The 15,014-nt window shown below is 36.8% G+C and overlaps 1 long non-coding RNA gene across 1 annotated transcript in view; it reads right to left on the reverse strand.

The window, feature by feature from the left end:
• The window catches only part of LOC118152782 (uncharacterized), a 251,232-nt gene that overhangs the window by 67,131 nt on the left and 169,087 nt on the right, over positions 1-15,014 (reverse strand). The window lies entirely within an intron of this gene.

A 15,014-nucleotide genomic window follows, 5' to 3' on the forward strand; every position in this document is an offset into this window, starting at 1 on the left:
AATGGGAGTTCTCTCATGATTTGGCTCTCTGTCTGTTATTTGTGTATAGGAATGCTTGCGATTTTTGCACATTGATTTTGTATTCTGAGACTTTGCTGAAGTTGCTTACCATCTTAAGGAGGTTTTGGGTCTCAAGGAGACAAGATTTCCGCCCTTTCTCACACAGTTTACGTCTTTTTGTTCCATATGGGTGATTAAGTAAAAAGTCTGGGTTGGACTGGATCCTTTCCTGCAGTGAGTAATGGTCCCCTCTTCCAGGCCTGCATAACAAAGGAGGCTTTGTTGAGACTTTCACCTGCTGCTAATGTTGCTCAAGGGCACAGTGAGATCTGTGGAGAACTTGCCAGGGGCTGTGAATTTTTTTGGAGCAGCAGCTCCAGAGATTTTATTTACTCACATTATTCCACACATAGCCTTTAGTAATTTATTAAAAATATTAGCTGAATCTTTCTGCTGACTTACATGTTACATAGTATCATCCTCAGGTAAGCAAGGATTTAACCCTCTCTCTCCTTAGTGATGCCTCTTTCATTAGATATTTTAAGTTAGTTTTTGCTCAATGATCTCAGCTGTCTGATGAATTCAAGAAAAGTTGTGATTTTGCAAATTATCAGCTGTTTTTTAACGGGTTCTTGCTCTGTCACCCCAGCTGGAGTATGTGGCATGATCATAGTTTACTGTAGCCTTGAACTCCTGAGTTCAAGTGATCCTCCCATCTCAACCTCCAGAGTAGTTGGGACTACAAGTATGTAGCACGATGCCTGGCTGATTTTTTTAATGGTCTTTTGCTATATTGAACCCCTGGCTCAAACAATACTCCTGCCTCAGCCTCCCAAGTAGCTGGGATTACAGGCATGAGCCACCATACTCTGCTGATTTTTTTTGTTATAATTTTGGAAGCAAAGCTTTTCTAGCTTTTACATCATTAGCAGAAGTTCAAAGTTCCCAAAATGTTTTATCAAATACAAATGAAAAAAAACTACATTTTTGGATTGTTTTAGAAGAATGCATGGCATAGGACAAATTAAATGACCTCAGACAGACTTATAGCAAGTATCAACTATAAATTACTGATTATGAGTAAAATGGGAATTCAAAAGTGAGAAATCAGGGAAATAATGGAAAGGATTACTTTTTAAATTATACTTTCAGTTCTGGGATACATGTGCAGAATGTGGAGGTTTGTTACATAAGTATACATGTGCCATGGTGGTTTGCTGCACCCATCAACCCGTCATCTACATTAGGTATGTCTCCTAATGCTATACCTCCTTTAGTCCCCTCACCCACCAACAGACCCCGGTATGTGATGCTCCCCTCCCTGTGTTTGTGTGTTCTCATTGTGCAACTCCCACTTATGAGTGAGAGCATGTGGTGTTTGGCTTTTTGTCCCTGTGTTAGTTTGCTGAGAATTATGGTTTCCAGCTACACCCATATTCCTGCAAAGGACATGAACTTATCCTTTTTTATAGCTGCATAGTATTCAGAAGTGTATATGTATCACATTTTCTTTAGCCAGCCTGTCGCTGGATGAGTATTTGGGTTGGTTCCAAGGTTTTGCTATTGTGAACAGTCCTGCAATAAACATATATGGGCATGTGTTTATAGTGGAATGATTTATAATCCTTTGGGTATATACCCAATAATAGGATTATTGGGTCAATGGCATTTGTAGTTCTAGATCCTTGAGGGGTCGCCACCCTGTCTTCCACAATGGATGAACTAATTTACACTCCCACCAACAGTGTACAAGTGTTCCTGTTTCTCCACATCCTCTCCAGCATCGGTTGTTTCCTGACTTTCTAATAATCACCATTCTAATGAGATGGTATCTCATTGTGGCTTTGATTAGCATTTCTCTAATGGCCAGTGATGATGAGCTTTCTTTTCATGTTTCTTGGCTGCATAAATATCTTCTTTTGAGAGGAAGGATTACTTTTTAAGAAAAAGAGCTACTCACCATTTGGGTAGGATCTGAGGATTTATGGTAATTTCAGTGTATGAACAGCTTATATTCATCTCATCAAGAATACATATAGTCTGAGAAAAAAAGAACACTCAGTTGTCTGCCATTTAACTGTTAGATTCAATATCTTTGTCCATGTATTGCCAAGAATACCTAATAACATTTTGTTAATTAGGCCACCCATGTTTAACCTTTCCTGTCATTGAAAATAAAAGCAATAGTGAAAGAATAAATAGAAAGCTAAATAAGATTGAACAAAAGCATTGTTATACTCACAAATGGTAATTAAGGCTGAGGCAGACACCAAGCTATAATACTAAATGCAATTTTAAAAAAAGAATCCAAGTAGGAAAAAAGGTTACTGTTGTTATTCAGTGGCAGAAATAATGGCAAAAATTTCTAAAAATTCCATAATGGGTACAAGAGAATAACAATTGTTATAAATAATTTTGTTAATAAGTTTCAAAGTCTGAAATCTAGGTCTTTGTTAAAGTTTTCCAAAACCCTAAATCAAGAATTCATTATAATTCAACTTTGTTGAAAGGTTTTAAAGTCTTAAATTCTGGTCTTTAGGACTGAACAGCTTTTAAAGTCCTAAGTCAAGAATGAACTATAATTCATCTTGAATTCCAGCAACCAAGTATTTGAAAGAGAGAGCAAGAGAAAGAAAGAAAGCTACATAGCTTTCTATTTCTGTGAGTAAGGAGTCAGTTATCAGAAATTCCATATTGGTAAAATCTTCATTTCACTATAGGTCAATACAGAAGAAAGAAAACATTTTCTACAAAGGTCTATGTTGCTGTCAGATGGCAGCACATTAAATTGTTTGAAAAATCCACATCCTGGCATGTGAGTATTTTTCAAAGCTAACTATTCATAAAATGTTGACATATCATTACTGTAACTGTCAACAGACATGGATACTGGTATGATCACATGAAATTCTATTCTCGAGGAGACCAGAAATCACAAGACTACACTGAGAATTTTCAGAATGCTAGTACCCAAAACAAAAAAATGGTCAGCTTTATCTCAATGTATAACAATATGATTATAAGAAACAACTTCGCCAAGCAATATAATTAATAGAACTTTGTAGTGACCCGTGGTACTATCTGAATCACTCTACCTTCATGATTAGTTGAAAATTTTTATTTTGAAGCCATTTCTTATAATCATATAATCATATTGAATTCTTCATTTTCCTATCCCAGCATAACTGATGGATGTTATATAATAGCAGTAGATTCTATTCACCAATTATTCTGATGTGTTTTTTAATTTAAGGAAAGATAGCTACCAGTCTATCTCTATTTAATTAATGGTTTTAAACTATAAAATAAACAGCGTTGTCCAAAAACCCCCACAGTTTTGAAACTAAATAAACAATCTTTGCAATATGTGTCATTACACTAATTTTATACTTTTTTTCTATACTTTTAATACAAGGTTGACAAACACTGTTAAATGCTGTAAATTCAAACATGATGCTCAGGCTTCTTGCCATGCTGTGAGTGGTGAATTTCTTTATTTCTTTTTTTAAGAAACCAAGATTGTTGTTTATTCCACTACCATCTATTAAAAAATGGCAAGATAATTTATTAGCTTGCAAGTAGGGTAAAATCTCAGATCCTTCACAACTCTTGACAGACAAATATGGAAAAAAAATCCTAAAATTGTGTACAAACAGAAATAAATGAACTGAACTATCTTTCAAATGAATAATATTACCACAATTAAGGGAGTAGAAGGAAGGACTAACCAAAGTAGGTTTTTTCTTTTCTTTTTTTTTTTTAATTTTTTTATTGCATTTTAGGTTTTGGGGTACATGTGCAGAACATGCAAGACAGTTGCATAGGTACACACATGGCAGTGTGTTTTGCTTCCTTTCTCCCCTTCACCCACATTTGGCATTTCTCCCCAGGCTATCCCTCCCCAGCTCCCCCGCTCCCCTGCTGGCCCTCCCTTTTTCCCCCCAATAGATCCCAGTGTTTAGTACTCCCCTCCCTGGGTCCATGTGTTCTCGTTTTTTCAACATAATACAGTATTTGCACCATGTGCTCATGCTAAAGGCAAGAACTGTGAAAAAATAATGAATTATTAGTAGCAGATTTATTTTTCACAGAGGCATGGATTAGCAATTCTGAAACTACTTTTCTGTGTATTCTAGGACTAAGCACATATATAAATATACTGTGGATAGTGAGAACCAGTTTTCTTACTTTCAAAATAAGGAGTAAGGCATTAAATGGGAATTCACTGAAACTAAAGCATCAGTGTGAAAGCATGGATTTTAATGTAGATGTATGATAGATCTACGGATATAGAGATATATGCATTTGTCTATGTATATGGTGAAGTATACATCTACACAAATGTATGCATGTTGTATGTATATATCTATGTTATTAATTTTACAGCTCTGTTCAGTGGAGGACCTAGACACAATAATACCCCACTAGCAATAACATTATCTAGCATCTATATCTTGGTTTCTGAATATTATTCTCCAAAAAATAGACCCAGGAATGTATAATATAATAAATAACACCAGAACTTGAACAATAAATCCAAAGGGATTAAAATGGTAGACTTTTTTAGCTGCATCCCACGATGTTAATTTTTTTTTAAATTGCTGTCTTTATTCAATATATTAATTAAATATTGGGTTACTTAGAAGTATGGTAACTTATACATATCTCAGTTTACTGTTATTATTGATGTCTTATTTAATTTCATTTAATTCTATTACGATCAGAGAACATACTTGCTAAGATTTCAGTTTAATACCTTCTCTTCATGTTTGCTGTAAGTCTTACAACACGTGTCTTTAACTTATCACAATTTACCTTTAAATAATATTGTAAACTGCATGTATCTTTTGTAATATTGTTGTCATCCATTTTGTTTCCTCCTGCTCTTCCACTCATACTATACGTTATTTTTGTGTTGTCAATTATTGTTTTAAGGTATAATAAATTTAAAAATTTTATAGTCATTTATATATTTATCATTGTGATGCTTTCTGTTTTCTTCTAATCCAAATTTCCATTATCCTTCCTCCCGAAAGAACTCCCTCTAACATTTATTGTAGTGTAGGGAGTCTGGCAGTGATTCCTTTCACCTTCTGTTTGCCTGAAAAAGTCTTTACTTCCATTCAGTTTTGAGACATCTATTTTTTCTGGATAAAGAAATCCAAATTATATAACCCCCCTAAATAAAAATGTCTTTACGTTCTGGTTTGCATAATTTCAAGCAAAAGTGTCCTTTTCTTATTTGTTCCTCTGCACCCACTGTATCTTTATTTTTATGTCAATAGTAACTTCTTTTCTGTGTTTTTTGAAGAATTAATTCATTGTGTCCTGGTGTATTTTTTTTCTTTCTTTTTTTTTTTTTTTTTGAGAGAGAGTCTCGCTCTGTTGCCCAGTCTGGGGTGCAGTGGTGGGATCTCGGCTCACTAACCTCTGTCTCCCAGGTTTGAGCGATTCTCCTGCCGCAGTCTCCCTAGTAGCTGGGATTACAGCCACCCACCACCACGCCCAGCTAATTTTTGTGTTTTTAATAGAGACGGCGTTTCATCATATTGGCCAGGCTGGTTTCCCAGCTCTTTCAATTTTGATGATAGGGTGTCAGTTTTAGATCTTTCCTTGCTTCTCATGTGGGCATTTATTGCTATAATTTTTCCTCTAGACACTGCTTTAAATGTGTCCCAGAGATTCTGGTATGTTGTGTCCTTGTTCTCGGTTTCAAAGCAATCTTTATTTCTGCCTTCATTTCATTGTTTATCCAATCAACATTCAAGAGCCAGTTGTTCAGTTTCTATGAAATTGTGCAGTTCTGAGTTAATTTCTGAATTCTGAGTTCTAACTTGATGGCACTGTGGTCTGAGAGACTGTTTGTTATGATCTCCCTTCTTTGCATTTGCTGAGGAGTGATTTACTTCGATTATGAGGTCAATTTTAGAGTAGGTGTGATGTGGTGCTGAGAAGAATGTATATTCTGTGGATTTGGGGTGGAGAGTTCTGTAAATGTCTATTAGGTTTGGTTGGTCAAGGTCTCAGTTCAAGTCCTGGATATTCTTGTTAATTTTCTGTCTCGTTGACGGTTTAAAACTGACAGTGGAGTGTTAAAGCCTCCCACTATTATTGTGTGGGAGACTAATAGGTCTTCATAGATCATTAAGAACTTGCTTTATGTATCTGGGTGCTCCTGTATTGGGTGCATATATATTTAGGATTGTTAGCTTTTCTTGTTGCATTGATGCTTTATGTAATGTATGACCATTATGTAATGCCCTTCTTGGTCTCTTTTGATCTTTGTTGGTTTAAAGTCTATTTTATCAGAGAGTAGGACTGCAATGATACGCACGTTATGTTCCCCGCTAATGTCATACAGATTACGAATGCTTTGAGGGATTTTGTCTCGCTCCATCTCTCCTTTTCTCTCTCTCTCTCCTTCATTTGAGTAATTTCCACTCCCATGTCTTTTTCTCTGCAGTGCCTTAATATGCTGTTCCTCTCATGCAGTGTTTTCCATTTCATTTATAATTTTTGCCATATCTAGAAGTTTCATTTGAGTCATTTTCCATCTCTCATTTCTCTCCTCACCATAGTCATGTTTCCCTCAACCTTTTTGAACTATTCGTAAGATTCACTTTAATGTCCTTGTCTGCTGCTTTGATTATCACTGCAAAAACTTGGTTTGTTTTTATTGACTAATTTTTCTCTCTCTTCATGAGTCATATTAATAGTTTTCTGCTTATTTGCATACTATATTAGTTAGGGCTCTCTAGAGGGACAGAACTAATTGGAAATATAAACTCATATATATATGAGTTTATTAAGTATTAACTTACATGATCACAAGGTCCCATGCTGTCTGCAAGCTGATGAGCAAGGAGAACCAGTCCAAGTCCCCAAACTGAATAACCTGGAGTCTGATGTTCTAGGGGAGGAAGCATCTAGCATGGGAGAAAGATGTAGGCTGGGAGGCTAGGCCAGTCTTGTCCCTTCACATTTTTCTGCCTGCTTTATATTTCCTGGTGGCTGATTAGATGGTGCCCACCTGATTAAGGATGGGTCTGCCCTCCCAGCCCACTGACTCAAACGTTAATCTTCTTTGGCAACACCCTCACAGACATACCCAGGATAGATATTGCACCCTTCAATTCAATCAAGTTGACGCTCAGTATTAATCATCACAAATCCACCCCTTGTCAACTTGAGTCCATACGCATCTCCTAAGATTATCCGTAGTCTTCAAATAAAGACAATAATAAGGTCATAATTACACCTAACTTAATGCAACTATCCTTCATACAACCAGAAATGCACCAATCCCCAACCCAAATACTATCACATAAAGTTACTAATACTTACATGATAATATGAAGTCAATAAATCTTATGTTACATGATAAAGGAAAAGGAAATAAAATGAAGATATTTTCTTTGTACATGCGTATATATGCAAAAACATATTTTTAACAAAAGAAGGAGGAAATACTCATGACAATTACAGTCCTCATTTCTGCATCTAGTCAAGTGGTCATAGCTGGGATTGATGACTACCTTCTTCTACTACCCATTCTGTATTCCCTTTGCTTTCAGCAAAGGCTTTTTTCCTGGTGGAGGGACCCGAACCACTATTCCTGAAAGGTCTGGGTCATGTCTGGTATGGGCCACATTGTAGTTTCCCATTGACCTTAATCACAGGGCATTATAATACTAAGAGATGCCCTAATGGATCTCCTGTATTCCATGCACACTCTTCCTTACCTCTGTTGTGGAGTAATAAACTGATTTCATCTTGATAGTGCAAGTCAATCACCCTGCCAACTCTGTAACTCCCTTCTTAGCTTATTGACTTAAAGGTAGAGTCCAAAGTGTACGGGTGGCAATCTTAACTTCCAGTTTAATGGAATGGTTGTTGTGTCTCCTGAAGGCAGCCTTCCTCCCTCTGAAACTAAGACTTGTAGGCCAGCAGAACATAATGTCATGGAAACAGGAAGCACAGATTTTGCTAGTGGATCACTGGGGTGATGGTGAGTGGTGCCACTTCCACTTCCACCCTTTGATTCCTGGACCCATAAATCCTGGCTGTGGGAGAAATAGTACCATATTTTGGACACTGAATCAGAGCATACATGGCCTTCTGGAAGACTTTGCCCAGCCCTGCAAAGTATTGTCACCTAGTTGGCATTGTAATTGTGACTTCAAAAGGCCATTCCACCATTCTGTCAATCCAGCTGCTTCAGAACTATGGGAACATGCTAAGACCAGTGAATTCCATGAGCATGAACCCACTGCCACACTTCTTTAGCTGTAAAAGGATTGCCTTGGTCAGAGGTAATGCTGTGTGGAATACCACAACGGTGGATAAGGAATTCCATGAATCCATGGATGGTAGTCTTGGCAGAAGCATTGCAAGCAGGATAGGCAAACCCAAATCCAGAGTAAGGGTCTATTCCAGTGGGGATAAACCTCTGCTCTTTCCATGATAGAAGAGGTCCAATATAACCAACCTGCCACCAGGTAGCTGGCTGATCACCCTGAGGAATGGTGCCATATTGAGAGCTCAGTGTTGGACTCTGCTTCTGGCAAACTGGGCACTCAGGAGTGACCATAGGCCGATCAGCCTTGTTGAATAGAAGTCCATGTTGCTGAGCTCATGCATAACCTCCATCCCTGCCACAATGGCCATTTTGTTCATGGACCCATTGGGCAATGACAGGGTGGCTGAAAGAAGTGACTGAGTGGTGTCCACAGAACATATCCTATCCACTTGATTATTAAACTACCTCCACTGAGATCATCACCCTTTGGTGAGCACTCACACAGGATACAAGTATCTTCACAGGTTTTGACCACTAAGAGAGGTCCATCCACATACTTCTTCCCAATTTCTTTTTCACCAATTGTCTAATCATGCTTCTTCCAAGTCCCTGACAATCCAGTCAAACCATTGGCTACAGCCCATGAATCAGTATATAATCGCACATCTGACCATTTCTCCTTCCATGCAAAGTGCACAACTGGATGCATTGCTCAAAGTTCTGCCTACCGGGAAAATTTCCCTTCACTGCTGTCCTTCAGGGATGTCCTAGAAAGAGTCTGTAGTGCTGTAGCTGCTTTTGGGTGATGCCTTCATATCATGCAGAACCTTCTGTCAACCAGGCCCTAGTCTTCTCTTCCTCTGTCAACTGATCATAGGGAACTCCCCATGAGGCATCCGTAGCTCACTGGAGCCTTGAATACTGTTTTTCTACAATTTCAGCTGTTTCTCTACAGGAGATAAGATTCTCACTCAGGGCAATCTTAGCAGATTTGAGGCTCAGTATCGGTTTCTGAGCCAGGAGACGGAATCCTTGAGTTCATTTTCTTTCGTCACTCTGTCCGTTGAACTTAGAAGCAACCAACCAGCCTCATTATATTTTTTGATTCTCCACATATGGTCAAAAGTATTATGTATAGAGTCACTAAACTTATTGCCTCTCGAGTGGTGAATCAGGAGTGCCAAATGCATTTATTTTGCATAAACCTTTCAACAGTTCACACCAAGGACTATCAGTGTTCTCCATACTATTGGAAATAGAGTCCTTAGCATTTTGGGGTCTAATCATATTAAGCAGCCAACTCAAGAAACCCCCAAACCAATGAAAGAACTCCATTCTTAATATTATTTTCCCCTAGAACCACTCCTGGTACTAAAATCTGTATCAGCCAGGGTTTTCTAGTCTACAGGATGGACATCTATATCTATATCTATATCTATATCTATATCTATATCTATATCTATATCTATATCTATATCTATATATCCATGTAAAGGTGAGTTTATTAAGTTTTAACTTACATGATCACAAGATCCAGTCTGGGTTCCAAAACTGAAGAATTTGGAGTCCAATATTCTAGGGGAGGAAGCATCCAGCAAGGGTGAAAGATGTTAGGGATGCTAGGCCAGTCTCGTGGCTTCACGTTTTTCTGCCTGCTTTATATTCCCATGTGGCTGATTAGATGAGACACACCCAATTAAGGATGGGTCTGCCTTCCCCAGCCCACTGACTGAAATGTTAATCTCCTTGATCAACACCCTCACAGACACACCCAGGATCAAAATTGCATCCTTCAATCCAATCAAGTTGACACTCAGTATTAACTGTCACACACACGAACTAATTTTTTATTGGATGTTGGACATTTTTCATTTTACATTGCAAGGTTCTGGGTTTTGTTATATTCCTTTCAGAAATGTTGGATCTTGTTTTAGTGTTCAGTTAAACTATTTTTCACTAGTTAAATCCTTTCAAAGCTTTATTTTTAAGTATCATTAAGGTATGTTTAGAGAAGTCTTTACCCAGAGCAATGTAGCCTCACTGCTAAAATAATAATTTTATTACTTACTTATTATTGATAATCTTATGAGAATTCCACCTGAAACCCCATGTACGATGAGGTCTTGTCACCCCAACAGGTGGAATACAAACTCTTCACAGTTTTGTGTGAGCTGCAGAGGCTGTTCAGCATTCTCTCCTTTCGTGGTTCTTTTCTCAGGCCCAGGTCGTTTCCTCACACATGTATGTAGGTCAGTGCTCAGCAAGGACTCTGAGGATCGCTTTGCATGTCATTGAAGGTTTCTCTCTGTACAGTGTTCTCCTCTCCAGTGCTTTATCTTGCACTATGATCTCCTCCTCAACGCAGTGAGGCCTTCAACTCAATCTGCTGATGATGAATCCTCTCAGCTCAACTCTTCTGCTACTCCCACATTATATCAGCATTTAAGGATGGCTTCAGATACCTATCCTTTAATCAGTAATCTGATGAAGCCATAGAGATCATCATTGTTACTTGTTTTCTTTCTTTCAAGTATCACCATCCTGTACTGCCAGCTGTCCAATAATTTAAACCCTCATTTCACATACTTTATCCAATTTAGCTTGCTGTTCAGTATCTGAGGGTACAAACAGTCCCTATCATTCTATATTGACCAGAAGAGAGAATATGATATAGCTGCTTTTGAAAAACATTTTTCATCTAAGGCTAAATCTAGTCAAACATTATGACCCAGCAATTCCATTCCTAGGAATTTTTTCAAGATAAATGAGAACACATGCTCATAAAAACACTTCTGTGAAAATCTTCATGGCAGCTTCATTCATCGTGGCCCAAAGCTGGAAACCATTTAAATTGAAATCAACATGAAAATGCATAAACAAATTGTGGGATTTTAACACAAGGAGTATTACTCAACAATAAAAAGGAATAACTTACTGACACACCAAGCAACAAGAATGAGTCTCACAGATTTTATGCTGAGTGAAGCAGGATACAAATGATTGCATTTACATGAAGTTAAAAAGCAGACAAAACTAAGTTATGGTGAAAAAGAATTAGAATTTGATTGTCTCAGTGGAGATTCAGTGAAAAGTAATTAAAGAGAATCTTCTTGTGTGATACAAATACTCTTTATCTTTATGGGGATGAGTTATGAGTTTATGCATATTTAAAAACTCAGCAAACTTTGACTTTAAATGTGTATTTTATTTTATATAAACTTTCTCTAAAAAGCACTACAATGGGTGATAACTTTTAGGTATTAACATTGTTTTTCACAGTGAGAGGAACTAGCATTATATTACTTGCTATAGTTTATGTACATTTCTGTTTAGTCTAGGCTTGGATTCATTATTAACTATATTAAGAATAATGGGAGCTAGATTTCTCACTGTTGGAGAATTAAGTTAGAAGTATGGAAAGGAGGAAGACTAAATTCTACACTGTGGTATTAGATAATAATGATAATGATAAATTTACGGTTTCAAACATAGAAATATATACAGGTATCTATGTAGATTGACATATCTACTGCCTATGCTGAAGAAGCAATGACATATCAATGTTATTGACAAAGACCCAGCACTCTGGCTTCTAAACCTGATTCTCCATGAAAAACAAACAGATTTCCTTTGAATAAAAAATGATTTTAGAGCTAGCATAGGGAAAGTACAAGATCATTCTAGAACATTATTTTAAGTCAGAAAATCAAAGTGCTTAAAGAATGTTGAATGATGGAGCTATGTCAAGAGGACATAGGATACAGTTTGTTGGGGTTCCTACTAGTTAAATCTCAAACCATTTTATCATAAAAACAAATATTCCTAGTAATGAATTATATGCTATGGTATGCTAGTAAACTGGCTGTCCATAATGGAAAAATTACAATATAGGAAAATTACAACCAGGAAGCCCTGGTTGGCAGTATTTGCTGATTTTTACATTGTTAATGCTCCATTATGGATGATTTTAAACTACCAACATTATGCCAGTGCTAGATTTAAGAAGAGTTGCCTAAAAGTGATTCTCATGAGTAAGTGAGCTGGCCATATCATTAATTATAACTATAGAAAAAAATGAGGCTACATAAATGTATACAGATTATCAATAAATGATTAAATTTCTTAATAGAAGAGAAGGGAAAGCACTTGCTTATGGTGAAATTTTAACTAACATGGAAGAAATGACAGAGTAGAAAATAATCAGTAAATGCCAAATCTAGCAAGGAAAATGTTAACGAAGAGCTCTAAACATACACAATCTGAAAAAAATCACTCTAAAAATTACTTAGAATTTACCAAAAAGAACATTTGTGTAACTTCATAGTAAAGCTAATGGATGCCACTTTAATCAAATAATTGATGTCAGTATTTTCAGCATTGAGATAAGCTGGCATTATGTACCTCTTCGAACGCACTGATTAGGATTAGGCCAGTGTCACTTCTCTGCCATGCCTGTTGTATCAGTCAGAGAAACAGGACCAACAGGATATATTACAAAGAAATGTATTTTAAGGAACTGGTTTATGTGGTTGGGGGGCTGGCAAATCCTAATCCGTAGTACACAGTGGCAGACTGGAAACTCTGGCAAGATTTCTATATTACAGTTTTGAGGCAATCCTTAGTTTTACTTTTAGGCTTTCACTATTTGGATAAGGTCAACTCATATTGTCTAGGGTTCTCACTTTTGTCTAAAAGTCGACTGATTCTAGATGTTCACCACATCTACAAACTATTTTCCTGGAAACCTCTAGATAAGCATTTGACCTGACAAATGTGCACCACAGCCTAGCCAAGTTGACACATAAAACTTAACCATCAAGTCTACCAAAAATTTATAATCTGAATTCAATCATAAAAAATAAACAAAGAGAAATGGTAGAACATTTTATGAACTAACAGGCCTATTGCCTTGTAAATGTCAAAATAAATGATAAAATGAAGGTAAGAATCTCATTTAGATTAAAGCTGACCAAAGAAATACGACAATTAAACATAATCTAGGATCCTGGATTTTATGTGCTGCTGGATGAAAAAAGTTACTGGGACAATTGATAAAATTAGATTATGAAGTGCAGGTTAGATAATTTGCTATTTTGACTTGTTTTGCTGTGGTCGTGTAAGAGAAAGTCATCATTCTTAGGAAGTACTCAATGAAACACTAGAGATAGCATGCACAGTATCTCCTTCTCCCTGATGATATCTGATCCTGCAAATATGTTTTCTTACATAGCAAAAGGGGCTTTGCAAATGCAATTAAAAATCTAAAAATGAAGAAGTTATCCTTGATTATCATGGCAGGCCCAGTGTAATCACAAATTTCTTAGAAAAAAGAAAGAGGAAAGCAGGAGAAGCAGAGGCAAAGACTAGGAGATTAGGACAGAGGCTGATTTCAAAGTGATGCAGATACTGGCTTGGAAGATGGAAGGGGCTTCAAGTCAAGGAATACAGGCAACCTTGAGAAACCAGAGGATTAAAACAGCCTCTAGAACTCTGAAGAGGCAGGGAGCAGAGTCTCCCTAAACACTCCAGAAGACCTGCTGACACATTTTTTGGCCTCAGAAATCTTGTTTTGGATTTCTGAAATCTAGAATGTTAAGGTAAGGAATTTGTGGGGATTTTTCCTTTCCATTCCATGTACATTTGATTTTTATTTTAGTTTTAATTTTAGATTCAGAGATATATGTTCAGGTTTGCTACATGGCTATATTGCATAATAGTGAGGTTTGGGTTTCTAGCGTACCCATCATCCAAATAGTGAACATTGTACCCAATAGGTAATATTTTTAACCCTCGGCATCTCCCATGCTCTCACCTTTTGGAGTCCCCAGTATCTTTTATTGCCATTTTATGTCCACGTATAGCCATTGTTTAGCTCCCACTTATAAGCGACAGCATGCAGTATCTGAGTTTCTGAGTTACATGTTACTGTAATAATAGAAACCTACTACACCCTCAAATGACTTCAAAAAAGTATGCATTTGTTTGAAACTAAATATAAAGAGACAAAATGCAAAAAGGCAAAGCAGATATAAAACATTAGCAAAGTTTGATTAAGAGTTTCTGGGATTTCCTCATACTATTACAATTTTCTTTGTTTGAAGTAATACTAAAACAAAAAGTTACAGAAAGGGACAAAAAAGATCTGTGACTTAAAAAAAAAGATAAATATTTACGGTCAAATTATTAGGCTGTATAGAATTTGCTTCAAATACACCAGGAAGGAGGTGTAGATAGGGAACTTTGGATGAGTGCTTGTTAAGAATGGGTAATGTGTAAGAGTTTGAGAATACTATTTTTGTCTGTTTTTGCATTTGTTTCAGATTCTTCTCAAAATATTCAAAATCAGGATCATTTTATCTAAAAATCGATGGAAGGGAAAATGATGCAATACCAACATTTCATGTAACAACCAGTCTAGCTGGGGAGTTGGCAGCCTCTACTGAAAAGAAAGAATTGGCATGAACTCTAAACAGTTTGGTGTCATATCAATTTAATATATTTTATTTACTTGAACAGACAAACCAGGAAACAAGAGGCTTTTCTCTGAGTATGGCAGCCAGCAGACATTAACCTTTCTCTACTGTTAAGGCTGCTCTCTGCAGTTTCTGCAGTTCGTTTTGCTTTTTGTTTGTTTTTATAATTGTAGGCACTACCAAAAGTGTTTAGAGGACTCTGTTGAAAATGGCAGTATTTGAAGAAACTGGATGTCACTTAA

This window comes from Callithrix jacchus, chromosome 4, assembly GCF_049354715.1.
Source record: "Callithrix jacchus isolate 240 chromosome 4, calJac240_pri, whole genome shotgun sequence".
NCBI lineage: Eukaryota > Metazoa > Chordata > Mammalia > Primates > Cebidae > Callithrix > Callithrix jacchus.